This window comes from Vanessa cardui, chromosome 13 (genome assembly GCF_905220365.1).
Source record: "Vanessa cardui chromosome 13, ilVanCard2.1, whole genome shotgun sequence".
Lineage (NCBI taxonomy): Eukaryota > Metazoa > Arthropoda > Insecta > Lepidoptera > Nymphalidae > Vanessa > Vanessa cardui.
Window position 1 is genome coordinate 2,626,044 of NC_061135.1, and position 20,365 is coordinate 2,646,408.

The 20,365-nt window shown below is 31.4% G+C and overlaps 1 protein-coding gene across 1 annotated transcript in view; it reads left to right on the forward strand.

The window, feature by feature from the left end:
- The first annotated feature begins 1,575 nt into the window (after positions 1–1,575).
- LOC124534783 overlaps positions 1,576–20,365 on the forward strand; it is a 128,989-nt gene continuing 110,199 nt past the window's right edge. Inside the window, exon 1 of the mRNA XM_047110791.1 lies at positions 1,576–1,785. The gene's annotated coding sequence lies outside the window, so the exon portion shown is untranslated. The remainder of the gene's footprint in view (positions 1,786–20,365) is intronic.

Sequence of the window (20,365 nt, forward strand, 5' to 3'; positions counted from 1 at the left end):
ATTGGAACTGCTGAGTGTCGAAGCTGATATACTTTTACTTTTTTACTATGAAATTTTACTGTTGTATTAACTTATATTGTTTAATGTATGCTTTTGTCTATTTCATGCGAAACTTACTATATTGTTTTAAATACATGAAAATGGATATTTTTAAAACAGTGTAGCTATAATCATGTGTTACGAATCTGTGAAGGTAAGACATAAAGTTCATCAAAATATTTCCGAATGTTCACACATTTTTTTGTTTTTCATCTAGTGTCAAGAGGTCCTACTCGCTCTATTGTAGAGTAATAACGTTTAGACACTGCTACTAAAGTAATTAAAAAACCGCTACTTAATTATCAACGAAGGGACCTAAGATATTATCTGTATACAAATAATGTAGACTAGGAATATTAAAATTTAATAAAGGTTTTTTTTAGTAATTTACTTTAAATAGAAGAAAAGATCGCGAGAAAGGATGCATTCTTACGAGTATAATATTTTTCTTTTCAAGTCCCAAGAAGACAAAAGTGTACTTTCTATTGTCTATTTGTAAAAATGTTATTGAAACTTTTTGCTTGTATTTGTTTTTCTTGAATAAACAAATCTTTACAGAGGTGTTGTTCGTGTTTAGAGTCACTTTTATTATATTTCATTTACTTTGATATTAAATTTAACATTACGTTTTTGTTTACGAGCAGCATCAGCATATTCAATAATAATTACTGATGATGTGTTGTGCGACCTCGTTGGTTAGACAGCCTACACTATTTTTATATACAACAGCTAAACAGCCATACTTTTAATACTTGTAAATTTAGACGTATAACTTGAGGGAATTATAGGAAATTACACATCTACCTATGGTGGCTATATATAGTACCAGTGTTCTATACATATATTCAGGTGACGAACTTGTCAGATCAGTTGAGATATCAGGCCACTGAATTACAGTTTTTCTGATAGGGTTAAAATCTTCCATCCCCAAAAACATTGCATAATAACATAATATTAACGTTACACTACAATTCAAAACTATACTTTTGGTTATTAATCGAAAGAATATTCCATTTAAAGTTTTGTGGCCGATTCGATTTATATTATTTTCACGATTACGATTCTGAAATAAAAACATTAAAGCAAAAACAAAAACGAGAGTTATGAAATCCATTATCAGTAACTTACAGGATAAATAACGTAAAGTAATAATAAATCTATTTGACTTCCTCCCCACGATCACGCCGCTTTACTTTTTCGAGGACAAAAATTTCATTTCATAAACAGGAAAATGCCTCAGATTAGATCAGATAGATTTTTTTTTTCATCATAAATAGATGAATTAATATATGAAGCTCTTGAAAGTCATTGTTTTATTAATGGTTAATTGAAAAACGAACAAATAATATGACAATTTCATGAAAATTAATATCACATTTTCATTAATATGAAAAATGATTGATAGGAAATTCCTTTTTTATTGATAATATGAAAAAAAGCAAAAAACTTTTACTTAGAATATTAAGTTAAGTCCATCTTTAGTTCGGACTTGCGCGTTCCGTAGACCGACGTAGCAGTCACTCGTGCTACACCGAGCGCTACGCACGCTACCTCTACAAATGCTGCGAACAGTCTACGTACGAACTTTGTGAGAATCAAAACTGAGTGAGTGGTTTCGAAGTGGAAAAAATATCGTGTAAAAAATTCTGAGTGTATAAAGATGTGTGTGTGTTTTTTTATTTACAATGTTTTGTTCGTATCGTTCAATTTACAAAGCGGACCAGCGTTGACCTTTTCATTTTACAGGTGAGTTGTGTATTTTTAATTAGGATGCTGAATTCGGTTGTTCAGTCTTTGGTCTGGAAATTTTTACTTATAATTTGTTTGTTTCGAATATCATTGTTTCCAGCTTGATAATGCAGAATTTTTAATATGTTGATAATAAAAGAAAAGGGTTTCGAATTAAAAATAAAACTATTGGAGTTTTATATTAATATTTATGAGTATCATATATTTTTAAGAAAAAATGAAATAAATATAATATGTGTGCTAATGTGTAGTGCTAATATTATTATTTTACATTCTGATAAAATAGTAAAATACAGATATTAAAACGGTATAATTAAAAAAAGAATATTAATTCATAATTTTATGGAGTTCGTTTAAAACAAGCGTAAATCATATTTAATTTTAACTAATTATAATATGATGAATTATTTCATAAGTAAAGTTTAATAATCTACAAACGCACGGTTTTATTTTTAAATTACAACCATTATTTGATAAAACTCGGTAAGTCTTGGCCACACAGCCCACAGCTTCTCTTCAACTCAGCTTACTTTTGTACGAGAGAAGTCCTATCCGCCCTAAATCGCTTTAGTTCCCGAGAATATCACTTTAAGTTCGGACCAAAAATTTTTTAGACTGTCATATATATTTTTGAACACCAACTAACTGTATGATTATTCGATAGCCTTAGCAATCAATATTGAATGTCATGGATTATCGCTTCTCCTGTTTAAGTGATTCAAACTTGAGATTTTGTCTGTGAATCTAGGAAATTGATCGGCTTTGTAGAAGTTCGACAACGCAGGTTCTATCTAAATAACATAGATTCTACCATCACTAATAATAATTGATCTTACTTAACATTACTAATGATTACTTTTTTTAATTAATGGTAGCCACTTACAATCCCGTCCCTACCAATGCTTAAAAAAATGACCTGCTGTCATAAAAATCATCAATAGTTGATTGTTTTAAGATTTTTCTCAATTTACCCGAATCCTCTTAATGATTTTCGTTCGCGTTTTGAAACGTAGAGACAAATCTGTAATATTTAAATTGATATGCAACTTTTAGTCTTGACATTTCATATGATATGATTTAACACTCGAATGGATACTCGTTTGTTTTATATAGGTTATGTAAATATCATTACTTTAATATGTCAACGCGTTGAGAAAAAAACGCAATTATATTAAAAACTAATTACTTACTTTTTAAATATCAATTTCTCACGATAGATTTTACATCCCTCATTCTGTATACAGTGTTAGTCTAATATTTAGTTGAACTATTTCATTTTTATACTGCACCTCAGAAAATTATGAATATAGTATCTTTGAGATAAAATGAAAAACAAAATGTTTAATATATCGATATCTCCAATGTTTATTTAAAATTTAGATCGACTATTATAGCTGATTTTGAATTTACTTTCTATTCTACTCATAATTGTATGTAATACTTATAACGGATGTTATCTAGTCTTATCTTTTCTATAATTTGAATATAGATAAAAATCTATAGTAATGTTACAAACTCGAAAAAAAATTCTATTTTTTGGTTACGCTTCTATAGCTAAGTCATTGAATATATTATATTATTCATAAATTGCCCATTTAAAGGGATGAAGTTTTGAATTGATATAGATAGATATCTAGATAATATAGTTATATTTTTTTATAAATCTAAGGTGAAAGTTCAAATACCAAATATTAAAAATAGGATACGAGTATATCAACAATATATAACTTTTATAACGTTTACGTATACATAATTCCTAAGGATAATGCATCTATTGTCAAAATAAACACATAAAAATTTATAATAATCAATAAGAATTTACGTTCTTCTCACCGATCTTTCCTTAATCTCCTCTCTTTCGCCAATAGCGTAGCAATAAAGAATTGTGCTCAAAAGAACTCAATAAGTGTTGGACAGTTAAGTCCTTTTTTTAATTCTTTTCGTTACCGTCTTTTTCATTAGTCGTCGCTTTAAAAAGAACGTGAACGTTGAAGAAAGTGGTGAGGGAGTGTTTTTGTTCCCCTAGACATAAATTTTAGTCTATTTTTATTATGAAACACACTAGGATACCCCTAAGTATCTTCGTACTATGGCAATCAAAAACGAAATCAAAGTATTTTTGACTCAAAAATTTTACAAGCATTTTTAAATCGTGATGTTTGGTAAACTTTATTAAGCGAAGCTAGTAAGGGTTTGGAATGATTCAACCAAAAAGGATCAGCATAAAACTCAATAGTTACTTTTATACAACATTTAAATTCTAATAATAATATCCTGAAATGATGAATTGAGTTTACGAATTCGCAAAGTTAAAAATATCTACGAATTTGAGTATCGTAAATTTCAATTATATAATTTAAAACTTGATATAGTTGTGTACTATGTACTAGTAAACGTAATATGTCAGTAACTGGCATCTAACTTGAAAATCTTTTTGCGGAAGATAGAAGTCCTTATTGGAGTAATTTATAGGGTATATAACTTCACGATACGACCCTTTGGAGCGGATCCGTAGCCATAAACGTCACCTGATGTGGGAAATTGTATGGAACAGGCGTGAACTTGTACAATCCAACATGGGTTAACCAGCTTAGCATAGCTAGTTAATCAATACATATAATAAAATGGGAGTGTCTGTTTGTAATATTAAAATAGCCCTTTTTACTCAATGCATATTTATTTTAGTACGGTACATTACCAAAATAACATTTTTTTCAAAATTTGTCTGTCTGTCTGTCTGTTTATTCTGGCTATTGGCTAATCTCTGGAACGGCTGGATTTTGTAGAACTTTCACTGGCAGATAACTGATATAATAGGGAGTAACTTATGTTAAAATATATTTTTTTTGTTATATTCAAAGGCGTACAAAGTAGCGGGCACAGCTAGTAGGTAATATTGTATTGTAATACAATATTACCCGTTCGTTTTCGTTTGATTTGATATTGTATTTACAATGGCTTACGATTTATACAGAGCAATACAAAGCAACGTTGTTTAGCAATGAACTTATGACCTTATTCAAGCCTCCGTATTAGTACAAACTGGGTTGTTGTTTTCGTACTATTGAAATAAAATTGATTTAACTTTAAATTATGGTTTATATGCAATTTTAACCCCTGCTTACTTATATGTAAGGAAATAAATATAATAAACAAAATTATGACAAATTATGATATAGCTTTAAAAAAGGTAGTTATTATTAAATTAGTAGGTACGAACATACTTATCGCACATAACTCTTATCGTTCGACCATTTATGTAATTAAAATATGTTAATAATACATGTGACTTGTGATAGGTCAGCATATTTTATTCATATTAATATTAAAACTAGCTTTAAAGATTGTCTTTTAATAATAATTATATCTAGTCATTGGTCTAATTTGTAGCTAATAATGTTGCAGTTATTTTATAAATTTAAAAGCTAGCTTTCATTTACCAGTTTTCATTGAATAGCACTCCAAACATGAGAAATTTAACAGTATCTCGTGCCTCAAAAGACATGCCCAGATGTTGGTACTGTGCCTGATCTAACACAAGTCACAGAGGATTACCTTTAGAGTGGATTATGGGAGTTGAAGAAAATCTATCAAGATCTAATCAAGATCTGTCCTGCTTTTATCGGTCGCATAGTAAAAATTTCGTCTGGACAGACAGCTAAAAAATTAAACATTATTAGTTGTTGACGTAGTTATTTATATAAGAGAGGAAATGAAAAAATAACGAATAACAATCGTATACACAGAAATATCATTAATATTTATCACTTAGTATTAAGGCTGTAGAATAAACCCAACACAGTAAACAGGATGTCTGTGACTTTGCTGTATTTCGCAAATAATGTAAACTTTATGATATGTCGGTTCTTAATATTTATTTCGTCATCGTCTATGATTCTCGGATATGTATGTGACTGGAAAGTTGTAGGGACCGTTAGTTTATGATACGTCTTGGAAGATTTTAAGTTGTCAAAAACATATAAAGGGATATTTCAATTTATGATAAAATGCATAACATTTAAATAGTTTACAGTAAGACTAGTGTCCTTTTAATTTTTCCAAAAATTAGCGCCATTATTTTGTTTTAAATAAATATGACTATTTAAATATTAGCAATAACCAATAATAACATTTGATTCCAATTTTCTCAATAAACAAGATCATTATCTTGTTCTGAAAATAACGTATATGACTTATTAGAATAAGTGAAGTCTTCTCGCGCTGAAAACGCATTAAGTTCCAACATTCCACTGACTAAGCCGCGAAGTTGAATGCTTGTAATATTACCAATAAATAAATGCCAAGTTTCTCACTCTTTATTTATGGCTTGCAGTCGATTTTGATTATTTATAACGTCTGATGCTTGTGTTCATCCATACTTGATTGTTTGTAAAAAGATGCCGCAGCTACTTAGACCATGTCTACTAATTTTCACCTTGATAGGAATTTACTGAATTTTATATGCTGATTATTATCGGTAGTTTCTTTACATAGAATATAATCATGAAACACTAAGATGTAAATCTGCTGATATTTAACTGGTTATGAAACCAGAATTTTATTCCTGAAATGTGAACAAATAGACGATTTTGTATGTTTGAGAAATGCACTTTTATTGAACTTTAAATGCGGGAAGTATTCTTCGGAAAGTAAAAAAGGAGTAGTTTTGCTGTTCTTTTTTTATGATGATCAAAATTAATGTGTGATGTTACCACTGAAATTATTGATGGTAAGGTTTTGCGTAATTATTTTTGGGTGGGTATGGTACCCTCAGTTGCCATATATTCTCCCAAGTAGTATTATTATGTTCCGTTTTAAGAGATGAATAACCCAATAAACCTACAGGCACAATGGACATAACATCGTAGTTCCTAAGATTGATCGCGCATTGATTATGTGAGGTTAGTTCCTATTTAATTTGGCGCATGTGAATTGGTATTGGTGACCACTTTTTATCAAATGGCCCATTTATCAGTGAGCAATTTAAGGGAACCAGTTATGGTGGTTGGTTCTGGAATCACAATAGAAATATTTATTGAGTCATCTATCCCAACCAGTATATAAAGCCTTTAAATGCAACGTAATTCCAAATACCCTTCTCAGTATTTCTATAGGCATAACATTGTAACTAGATGCATATTTGGCGATGTGCCTTCAAGGTCGAAAGCAGGTATTCCCATCTAAAAAAATATTTAGTGATCGTATAGCACTACTCTAGGAATATATATAGGTTATTGAGTAGGAGCACCTATCGTGACCTATTGTAAGGGGGCATTGCCCTCCCCATTCTCTTTTACAGAGGAAGTTGAGATATTGATAAATAATTCCTACGTTACTTTGTATATATTACATAATTGATGAAAGAAAATTTATAATAAAATTTTATTATATTTCTATTCCCTGAAAAGCAATACAATAATATTCTGCTTTGAATAAAATGAAGCTTAATATCCTACTGTTAATACTCGTATGCAAACGACACTGTTTCTTTTTATACTTTCACAACGTATAACCACAGATTTAAAGTAGGCTAGATACCGCAAGCCTCACTATGTGTGCTCGAAGTTGGTGCTGTGCACAAACTTGGCATACTTCTACTTTATCTAGCGTTCGATCGTTCCATTGGCTAGTTGTGTCATCGAGGATATAAAAATGCCGTTATAAACCGTAAAAGCTGTCTCGAATCGAGTCAATCTTGCCGATGGTAAAATTTGGTTTAAATGAAATAATTTATTATATATGAGACAACATCACATACATTACTCTGATCCCAATGTAAGTAGCTAAAGCACTTGTGATATGGAAAATCAGGAGTAACGACGGCACCACCAACACCCAGACCGAAAATAACATAGAAAACGCACGCACCACTCGGCCACGGTCGTCAATATTATATTATGATGTTCAAAGGCTGATGTGACGTCATCATAGGTATAAAAAATATAAAACGCTCGGTTTTCATGCTCTCTGATAAATATGCGTTATCTAGTCGGCTCTTAAGTCCTTGGTATATACGTTAACGTTACGAGTATAATTAGAATGCTAATACTTCACTTGCGTAATGTAAAATTCTTATACGAGTCACATCACAATAATTGTATAGTAATTAATTAAGATTTTTCTGCAGTCTTTTATATATTTTTCCCCGTTCTTAATTTAAATATTTGGAACTTTAATTATTAAAAATGTTTATTTGTGCTACGTTTACGGTTTATGTATGTATGCATGTATGCATGTGTGGGTTTTTTATTCCGCCATCACTTTTCAATGCCATATATATTTTTAATATAATATAATAAACATTGGACACATACATTGCTCCGACCCCAATGTAAGTAGCACTTGTGTTGTGGAAAATCAAAAGTAATGACACCACAAACACTCAGACGCAGGACAATACAGGAAACTAATGAACTTTTTTTACATCGGCTGGAAATCAAACCCGGGATCTCGGAGTGGCGTACCCGTGGAATCCGGTGAACACACTACTCGACCACGGAGGTTGTGTACTGTGTAGCGTATTTTTTTAATTATAGTATTGTTATTTTTGAAGTTTATACCAAACTTCATTGTAAATTATATATAACGGACTTTAGGCTTAAATCCAATATTCAACTAATGTTGATAACATAAAATCATAGTGATTTGCAAAGAATTATTAACACTTTAATTAAATTCAAAGTTCCTAATAAAATGTCCAATGATCGATTAAAGTATCAAGACTTGTTCGAGCTTTAGTAGTATTTTATTTGAGATTTTTATTAAACCAAATCTATGGTAATATTATAATTATGAAATTAACTCTTTCTGTCTGTCTGTCGGTCTTTTACGACCAACCAAACCATTGAACAGAATTTTAATGAAATTTGAGGAACCAATATGAACTTCTTGGAAGGAGCCTAGCATATCACAAAAGCTATCCCCCTAAGAGCGAGCGCACCCGCGGTCGACAACTAGTTGTATATTAAGTATATTAGCTTTAGTTCATGTATTAATTACGCGGAGGCCACTAAAGTCAGTGGCAGGGTAATCATGCTAGTTATAACTAAGAGGCTATCTGTGTGTGACGTCACGCCATAGCGGGCACACTCGTACAGCATCCATTTATTGGTAACGAATTTAATTTACTAATAATGTTTGTATTTTAGTCTTAATTTAATATATTTGTACGTTAATTAATCTCTTTATTTATTTAATTTGTCCAAGCGTTATTTTTAAGTTAATTACTAAACTGTTGCAATTAAATTGTTTGCTTACTTTATCTGCAATTAACTGTCACAAATAAACTTGTCTTTGAGTTTTTAGTTTCTTAATTCATACTAATAAATAATAAAGTTTTTTTTTTTATTTCAATAAACTTGAGCATAAAGTTGGTCTATGTAAAGACATAAATATATTATTAACGATATTACATTTTTCTATTTACTACATAATAACCGTAACTAAAAATTAAAACGCTATTATATAATTATACTTGGTTCGACGCTTAGTGCCGCTTATAGATGTCATATAATATATAGGCGGATCAGCACACTGGTGTTTGATGAAAAAAATATTTAATTCTCGACCTTGGAAAATTAGATTTTATGCAATGCCTGTAATTACACTGGCTCACTCTCGAAACCGGAACATAACAATGGCTTACTGCTTGGCGGTAAGATATACAATGTTGGTGGTACCTACCTAGACTTGCACAAGGCTCTATCACGCTTAGACAATATTTTATCATAATTATTAATAATTTATTGCAATAAGAGATCATCAGACACAAGTTGCACATTCCTTGCACATTCAAAAGATCTTAAGCGCCCATTAAACTAAAGCGACATGAAATTATATCAATTACTGTAAAATAGGTCATATTTATTTTTTATGTTAAATAAGTAACATGTTTGATTTTAGACCTAGTTTATATATGTAATGGAGAGCCGGCAAGATTGTTTGGTTAAGTTTCATCATCTTCGACATTCAAATTCAGGGAATAATACAACAAAACTATAGCCGGATTCGTATATTGGTTTGTTACAACCTTTTTTATAACCCATGACACCATCCGTCATCCTTCTTTTTCTGCCAGCTGTCTTTTTTTTCTAACATGATTCTCACTGGCCAGAATCAAATCTCTAAACTAAGAGATTTCATTCAAAGTATGTAATTATCTTATACTCCGACACATAAATACCAAGATAGTTAAGTGTATTTTAAGAAACTATTATTCTAAACTATTTGGAAGAGTTTGTTTGATTGAAAGTCTCATAACAAAGGCTCGTGTATTTATGTATTCAGGCATTACATTGAAATAACTGAACAGATATGCATTAAAGAGAATTCGATATAACACGTACATTAATCCAAGTGGCATTCGCTATAAGTATTTCATTAATTCATTCTGAGAAGTCTTGTTTTCTTATGTAAAAATATATTTTATGTATTCTTATTTATCTCACGCACACTAACATACATTACCTGTGTTACTGACCTTTACTAATGCATACCAACAAAATAAAAAAGTTCATAGCTGTATATACATATATTTGACTCTTATATTACGTTTTAAAGCTAATACGTTTGTGGAAATAATTCGGGACACTGTATTCAATTTATTAATTGGAGATATTAAAAATGCGAGTCAACAATGAAGGTCATTAATAATTTAAAGTCTCCTGTAGCACAAGACTTCACATCTGCCTCAGAATCAATAGCAGATGGAGAAGACGAGTTCTTGAGCGGAAACCGCGCCTCAACAAACGCGAGAACTCACGTTAGGTGAAGCGATGACGCATTCAAAATAGTTGGGGCGGTTTGAAAGTGACGAATATAGGAATTTAAAGCATTTGAGAAAGGCTAAAGGAGAAAGAAAGAAAATTGATGTTGATAAAACTACGCTGCTCTATAGTGACGTCATACACACCGATTACATAATAATGTAGCTAAAAGAACTAGCGCGCACTGGTAACTTTTGTCACGGTGACTGTTTCGTCACTCTTTTCAAATCCGTGAATATGTTCAGATGCAGACACAAATGTCACGTCGTAATGTGCGCGCACCTCCATACATATTCATGGACTCGACAAGAGTGACGAAACAGTCACCGTGACAAAAGTTACTAGTGCGCGCTAGTTCTAATAGTACATATAAATATGATCGGTTGAGTAGTTTATCAACCGACTTCCAAAAGGAGGAGGTTATCAATTCGTCTGTATTTTTTTTTTTTTTTATGTTTGTTACCTCATAACTTTTTACTGGGTGGACCGATTTTGATAATTTTTTTTTGTTTGAAAGGTAGTGCTTCCCGTGGGGTCCCATTTTTTTTTTATTTTTTTCCGATGATGGTATCCGTATGAAAACGACATAAGTCTTAAATTTGCATTATGTATATGCGCGACAAATAGGTGAATAACTCAAAATCACGTTAACCAATTTTGATGATTCTTTTTTTATTATAAAATATATACTTCAAGGGTAGTTTGGTAAGATTCTGAGCACAGGATCCATGACAAATTAAGGGAACGGGAGGGAACGGAACAATTCTGAGGAGCACGTTAGCAATACTCGGTCGAATCTTTTATGTATGGGTTACTTGGATATTTAAATCACCTTCCGGAACGTGGTTATGTTCATGTAATTGTCATAATCAAATATTATAATCAACTAGTGACCCGCCCCGACTTCTCACGGGTGCAATACTGATACTAAATATACTAAAGAATTTGTTTATTTACGACATCACATTGCAAACTTCTAAAATTGTCAGTGTTTCTTTACTATATTGTTCATTTATTATATACACAAACCTTTCCCTTGAATTACACTATCTATTAAAAAAAACCGCATCAAAATCCGATGCGAAGTTTTAAAGATATAGGGACAGAGAAAGCGACTTTGTTTTATACCTACTATGTATTGACGGAACTCCTAAACGGCTTACAGTTAGGGTGCGATTTGGGGCAGAATTTCTTACTGTCTTTAATCAAATTTTGTGTATATGATGTGATGTCATATGATGTACGACATATCATACGAATAGCTCTTTTGCAAAGTTTTTTTACTGAGGTCGATTACAGCTCATTCGAGGGTGGTACCTTGTAGTTTATGCCGCATGACGTATTAAAGCCGCATTTTCGAAAGTCTTTCTGATTCATATAAACGGCACGCTTAATCTATCCATATTAAGAAAAAAATGTTAGTCTACATCAGCTTCACTTAAAATCCAAAAATAAATAAAATTTTAACAAAAAGAAAAACCGACTTCAAACAAAACAGTATTTTAAAACAAATTAAAATGCACTAAAAAGTAATAAAAATAATTGCATATTTAACACATTTTTGAGAGTCCTCCTAGGTAAAATGAAATGAAAAATATTAGATTACTTAAAAGTCGATTTACGATTATATAATGTAGTTATAATTATTGCTATATTTGGAGTCGGTGTCAGCCAACCCTATACTATACATATCAAAAAACAATACGAGAATACTTCAAGAAATGTTTCTTACAAATTACCTTTTATACTATATTATACTGGGTCAATCAAGAGGCTCGTATCGCTTCTTTCTTTTGATTGTTGAAGCGTGTGCCTGTGGCTGACACCGGCTCTAAATATAACAATAACTATAACTACGTTATATAATCGTAAATCGACTTTTAAGTAGTCTAATATTTTTCATTTCATTTTACCTAGGAGGACTCTCAAAAATGTGTTAAATATGCAATTATTTTTATTATTTTTAGTGCATTTTAATTTGTTTTAAAATACTGTTTTGTTTGAAGTCGGTTTTTCTTTTTGTTAAAATTTTATTTATTTATGAAACTACTAGTTACATACTGCGACTTAGCTCGCGTTTTGGTGGTCGGTTGTCAAGTGTTAGGACAAAAAGTAGCCTATGGAGTTCAAGTTTGCTTCATAATTTCGTCAAATTCGGTTCATTGGTTTGGTAGTGAAAGATCGACAGACAGATATACAGACAGACACAGCTACTTTCACATTTTAACTACTATTAAAGAAGTATAGAAAACAAACTAACTGCGACATTTCTCAAATTTTACAACAGCAGTCTGTCAATTTCCCACTCCTGGGCTAAAGCCTCCTCTACCTTTGAGGAGAAGGCTTGGAACATATTTCACCACAAATTACCACCACACGTGGAATGCACACGTCGAAGAATTTCTATGCAATTAGACATATGCAAGTTTTCACACGATGTTTTCCTTCATTGCCTTGCCTGGATTTCAAGTCACAATCGACGGTAAGGATGCACGCGTTCTAACCACAGGACCATCTCGGCTCTAATGTTAGTTAGGATTAATTAATAAAAAAATAATACTTAAATTTTAATTTACTCATAGCGAAGAGACCACGTACTAGATAGTAATAACATTTTCCGCGTCTGTTTGAGTGCGGATTACGGAAACTTCTGGATGGATTTTAATGAAACATGCATAGCGGCTTATGTCTGGAATAAACATACATAATTCCCGTCATCTCAGTAAACGATAAAGTTTCTTTAGTTATTCAACAAGGCTCAACAAAGACGACAAGGTGATTATTTAAATTGAAGCTATTAAAACTTATAAATAACATATATTACCGAATTTAACACGAGTAAGTATGTTCGGAGAAATTGTTCGGATTAATTTCGGCTGCTGTATTTCACCTTCGGACATCTCGTCAAAATTGAAAGTTTCACCCGCATCACCTTGATGTTTTTCGAACAAAAGCGAGATTTTTAAGACTTTTTCTGTCTCGGACAACCTTGTAGAATCAGCTTTCGCTGGCAGTTTTTCTGAACCGGTATGACTCGAGAACCTTCGAGAAAAGAATACTCCTTCCTTAAAGAGCGGTGGTAGTCACTTTCCATCAGTGAGCCTCCAGTTCGTTTGCCCTCTATAACAAAAAAAAAAATATAACAAAAAAAGAAAAAATGACGTAAAAGTTTAGTTATTGTAGCGCGTACTGAAGATTGTTTAAAGATATTACATCACTGTGGCACAATATTACATGCAGTGCAAGTAATGATACAGTTCATACCACACTCATCAATCTAACTTGCTTATTTGCTTTGATATTTTTTTAAAGTGTAACATCGCGTATTATCGGCCCTATTAGTAACAGAAGTCGCGATATTAATTAAACAATTAACTAACATGACTGTATTTTTTTAAATGTTGAAAAAGAGTAACTACACTAAGATGTTATGTACCTACCCAAACGGGCTTGCACAAAGCCCTACCAACAAATGATTATCTAAATGACTAACAAGATAACTATAAATCTGGTATTTGAAAGTTTGTAACAAATAGAACTATTAACTAATTCAACGTGAATATTTCAAAGTACTAGATCTTGCGTAGCGTTATCTTAAGACAATAAATCTTGTAGAATTGATATAGGACTACAATATCTATCTTAATAATTGTTATTGCTTTTGAACTAAAGGCATATTTGACACCTGATCCTCGATTATGAAAGAAATAATGTGTGTGAAAAACTTTATTATATACTTTTGTTCTTCAAGCTTTTTAAGGTACGTTTATGATACTTATTTTAAGAATATATGAGAGAGGCGTTATGTACATTTATACTTATTTATATTATTTTATAGGTTAGGTGTGTAGAATCGACGAGCTGAGATGTCCCAGTGGTTAGAACGCCTACATATTAACCGATGATTGCGGGTTCAAACCCTGATAAGCACCACTGAATTTCATGTACATAATATGTGCTTGTGATTCATCTCGAGCTCGGTGGTGAAACATCGTGAGGAAACCTACATATGAAAAACTTCAATCAAAGTCGTGAAGGAGTATGTTCTTAACCTTCTCCTCAATGGGAGAGGAGACATTGGCCCAGCGGTGGGATATTTACACTGCCACTTGTATAAAATCCAACCACAAATTTTCTTTAATTTAACTGATTGTAATGGTACAAATGTCATAACATTTACCGAATTTTCAGCAGCTTACCGCGTGAACGAAGATGTTAGGTAAGGAAATGTTAACGCCAGTTCACGCTTCTTTTGGCAAAGAGTAAGAAATGGGCGATTACTCTCTCTTTGGGAACCTACTCTCTCTCCGATCCATGTGGAGGATGCCGCATATATTATAGCATAAGATATTTTATGAATAATCATATGGAAAGTTATATGTTACAAACCAGGTTATAATTATACTTATCATCGCTGTTAAATAAATTACATTGTAAAAGTATACTTGGATTATGTTATTGTGTAATATAATTTTAACTTTGATTCTTTTACTGTTACATTTATTTATTATAATTGCAAAGCTAAAAACTTTAATAATAAATAATTATACTCTATTTATTAATTTATAAAAAAGATTACATAAATGTGACTATTATAAGTTAATTAATATTTAGTTACTAAAATCCGTACAATAAAACGTTACTCAAATATGAATAAATAAAAAACTAAAAACCGCTACAGCGCGCAGGTACTTTCAAGTTCTATATACACAAGCTCTAATGTTAAAATTGAAACAATTTCACGTTAAAAATAAAACTGGTTATAACCGGTTTAATGTAAAATTACAAACCTCTTTATAATAATTTGTTGTTTTTTTAAAGCATTTCTCGAAGTTAAAAACGAAAGTTCTTAACGAGATATAATATTGAAAGTCGTAAAACAATTGCGACGGCGAAATTCGAGTGTTTTTTTTATAAAGTTACGAACGTTCGTGTCATAAAGTTAGGAAACATGATACAACCATATAAAAGTTAAGGACCGCTTCAATAATTTTAAAGTTATTTGTTTTTGTTATTATTATATTCTAAATATAAATATATGTGCTCTTTGTTATACTTCTGTATTATAAAACTGAAGATATAGTAAGTTTTATGAACTCATGTTATGAATTTACCTTGTATTAGTAAAATTTGTGAATCCGTTTGATTACTGTTATGATCTGTTATGATCAGATATTCTTAGAGTAGCTAATATAATAAAAAACAAAAAATATTGGACAACATCACATACATTAGTCTGATCCCAATGTAAGTAGCTGAAACACTTGTGTTATGGAAAATCAGAAGTAACGACGGTACCACAAACGCCCAAAGCCTAGACAACGTAGAAAATTAAGAACCTTTTCTCTAGACCTCGGCAGGGACCTCGGAGTGGCGTGCCCATGAAAACCGGAATACACACTATTCCATCATGGAGATCGTCAATAATTATAAATAATTCCATAACTCGCCAATATGGCATCTTAAGATCCAAGATGTTATATCCTTTGTACCTGTTACATTTGATCACTCACCCTTGAAATAAAAACACAATAATATAAAAGATTGCTGCTTGGCGTTAGAATATTTGATCACCGGGTTGAACCTACTTAGATCAACTTTGCACATAGTCCTACCTTCGAGTATAATATTATATTTTAGATTGTAATTTATGTATTAAGTTAGAATCGACTTAAAATATAGAATATGTATAAAATTTAACGTCTCTACATAACAAGAATGTCCCCTACGGGCCGTTTTCCAAAATGAATGTCGTGAACACCGACCCAAATTAAGTTTTTTGTTCTGGCATAGAACTACGAAGTAGGTATACAACCTTGACCTTAAAAAGTAGCTTCTTATAAAGAAGTTACACATTCTTCGACTATTACGGAACACGTCGTTTATTTCCTCGTATATTTTCTACTCGACGTTGATTTTCGTAAGTGACAAGTCATTTACACCTATCCAGAATAGAAGCATTGTTTGTGAGTATGGAATTTTCTTGGCACTATATATTTTTGTATATTATAGGTTAATGGGTTATCAGATGGTAAATGACCATCAGCTTCTAAATATATCGGTACTGTAAAAAATGTTAATCAACACTACATAGTATGAAACAAAGTCGCTTTCTCTATCCCTATATCTCTATGTATGCCTAAATATTTAAACGCAACGGATTTTGATTTTGATGCGGTTTTTTAATAGATAGAGTGATTTGAGAGAAAAGTTTATTTATATAATAAATGCATAATATAGTAAAGAAACACTTATAATTTCATAAGTTTGTAATATGATGTCGTAAAAAAACAAATTCTGTAGTATATTAAGTATCAGTATTGCATCCTTGCCAAGCCGGGGCGGGTTACTAGTTACTCATATGCGCCACCAATGTTACGAACTAAGTAAGTCCCTTGTGCCTGCACTTACTCTGGCTCTGACACCCTTCAAACTTCGACAAAACAATACCAAGTATTGCTGCCAGGTGTTAGAATACACGATTATTATTTTTTGCACTATCCTGTTTCTGCTTTTGCAAATCCTTTCACCAAAGGTTGTCTGTTAGAGATTGCTTTAGCAATAAGACCGCCTTTGCACGCTCTTATTTTCTTTTCTTTGTTGTAATTGTTCTCTGTATTTGTATGTCCTTTCATTGTGTGTGCAATAAAGTAAATAAATAAATAAATAAATTAGCGTGTGATACCTTATATTATTAATGCGAAAATGAGTATGTTTGTTTGTTTAGATTAATTCACCCCTTAATTATTCAACCGATCTTGAAATTTTACATATATATTATAGCTGAGTTAAGGCCTCCTTTCTGTTTTGAGGATACGGCTATTCCATCACGCTGCTCTAATGCTGTTTGTTGGATATACATGTGGAAAAATTCCATTTGAATTTGTTTAGAAGAATAAACAAGGATAGCATAGAAAATTATAAATACCACTTAACATTTAAATCTCTACCCCGTAGGTAATGAGGTGTAAAAAGTTTGGTTTGTGGACGTAGCTAGTAGTATGGATCTTTCGTATGTACTTCTTACACATTAGAGTCTACAAATTTATTACACGTCACTTCACAATTTATAAAATTTACTACGAAATATTTTTTTTATGAACAAGGTATAATGTAATCGGACTCAGAAATCATTTAGCTCAAATTATATTCATAAAATCACTACATAGTATGAAATAAAGTCACGTTTACTGTCCCTATATCCCTATGTATAATTAAAACTTTAAAACTACGCAAGGGAAAAAGAATTTTTTTGTGTACAATACATGGTCAATTTCGTAAAGAAACACTGATAATTTTAGAACTTTCACTATGATGTCATATCATTTCATCCGTGCGAAGCCGTGGCGGGTTGATTGTAAATAATAATTTAATTAGTATTCTTTGACATTCGATAACATTTCATACTCATATTATATAGTTATATAAATATGTATAAATATAGGCAGCAGAGATGGCCCAGTGGTTAGAACGCATGCATCTTAACCGATGAGTTCGGGTTCAAACCTAGGCAAGCACCACTGAATACTCATGCGCACATTAAGCACCACTATATACGTATATATGCTTAATTTGTGTTAATAACAAAAAATCGTGAGGAAACCTGCATGTGTCTAATTTTATCGAAATTCTAACACATGTGCATTCCACCAACCCGCGTTGGAATACCGTGGTGGAATATGTTCCAAATCCTCTCCTTAGTGGGAGAGGAGGCCTTAGCCCAGCCGTGGGACATTCAGAGACTTGCTGTTACTGTACTGTACTATTACTTCACAATTTATAAAATTGACTGCGAAATATTTTTTTATAGACGAGTTATAATGTAATCGGACTCAGAAATCATTTAGCTCAAATAACATATATTGATATTCTATAGTTTATGTCATACTCATATTATATGATTATATATTATGATGTCTATACATTAAAATATTAGTGTGTATATTGCGCTACATCGTATTACAAATGCGCTGTCAATACTCAGCAGCAACAGTCATTGATCAAAGACGTCTATAACAGACGTACATAATTACCGTGTCATTTATAATATGTATAAAATATATATAATTTATTTGATATATGACATAAGACACACACAGGTTTCCTAAGATAAATAATAAACACAAATTAAACACATATATATTTACATATATATAGTGGTGCTTGCCTGCACCACTCGCAATCGTCCGTTAAGATGTACGCGTTCTAACCACTAGGCCATCTCAGCTCTTCATATCCAACAATCTAAATCAGATATAAATACTATGTTAAATACCATAAAATAACCCAACTTTAATTCAGTATAATTAAAGTATCAGTGCTTATTAGGCACGAGAAATTCAGTGGTGAAGTTAAGAAATCGGTTTAAATTCCGAATTACCTCATCTCTTGTTTGAAGTCCGTTAAATATTTAACGCTATGAATAATTTGCACGTCTGCGAGAAAGTCTACTGAATTCGTGTTAAACGTGGAACGGAAAACCTGAGTAGCGCTTTATGCATCTTTATTAATTCCAGAAATAATATTCTGAACGAACGTTAAATAGATAATACGATTCAGCGGCTTGAGAGTAAGTATTTTTCTACTTCTTGCTGAGTAAGTTGTTATTTTTTTTATCCATCAACCTGCATTTGAGCAGCGTGATAGAATATGCTCCGAACCTTCTCCTCAATTCCTGGTGTGGGAATTTTACAGACTGTTAATATTATATATGTTTTAATATTGTTTTAAAGCGCTAAAACTACATATTAATGAATTCAAAATTCAATTAGTATATCAGTACAATATGAACTCAAAAAGTACCAAACATATTTTGATACGGTTTTTACGAATGTAGGGATTTATGAGGAAGGTTTAAGTATATGAAAAATAAGATTTCCTGTTAGCAGTGCTAATGGTACTAACGTTTTATGTAGAATCTTATTCTTCGGCGCAATTTCGTTAATATATATTAAGGAAAAGATGCCTTCTTCTCTCAAGGAGAAGTGATCCTTGTAACTCCGGCCACGCTTCTCAACGCGAAGTATATTACGTCATTTTCTAAATTACGTACTATATTTTTTAAACAGTTTATTATTAAATGACCTGACTTATAATGGAAATGTGTAAGTGATTTATATATTTTTGAGATAGTTAACTCCTTAATCAATCTTCATAACATTTTGCATATATGTTAATTGTAGTACACTATAGGGTATAGGGTAGCTAATACCAGTTGTTGTGCTTTACCCTTAAAAGCAAACGAAGCCAAGGGTGGCTGTTTTTATTTAATAAAGTTTATAAATAAATAGTTTATTTGTTTTTTATAATTATGTTCGATTCATTACCGATTCAAATAATATGTGAATATAAATACATGTTTTACAAACGGTTATGTTTCTCGTGCTAATTTACAAAGATATATATATTGGATATAGTTACATATTACATATAATTCATTTTAAATCTGAATAATATTTTATAATATCTATTTTATGGAATTAACTGAATACACTCTTATATATTATTGGGTTTCAAAATAAATATAACTAACTTTATTAATAATTATAAACCGATTGAAATGAAATGATGTGTTACCTCAAAAAAACAATGAATACACTGTCTGCAATGTAAATAAAGAAACTTTGATACTAATCTTTCCTACACATTCAATTTGGTTTTAACGTTTTACGTGATGAAATTTGTATATATACAGATTTTTGTGACATATGTACATATATTATAAAACGATTCCGTTAGATTCACCCAGACAGTCTTCAGTTCGAATTGACCTCACAAAGATCATTGTTTGTGTAAATAAGCCGCTCTATTTT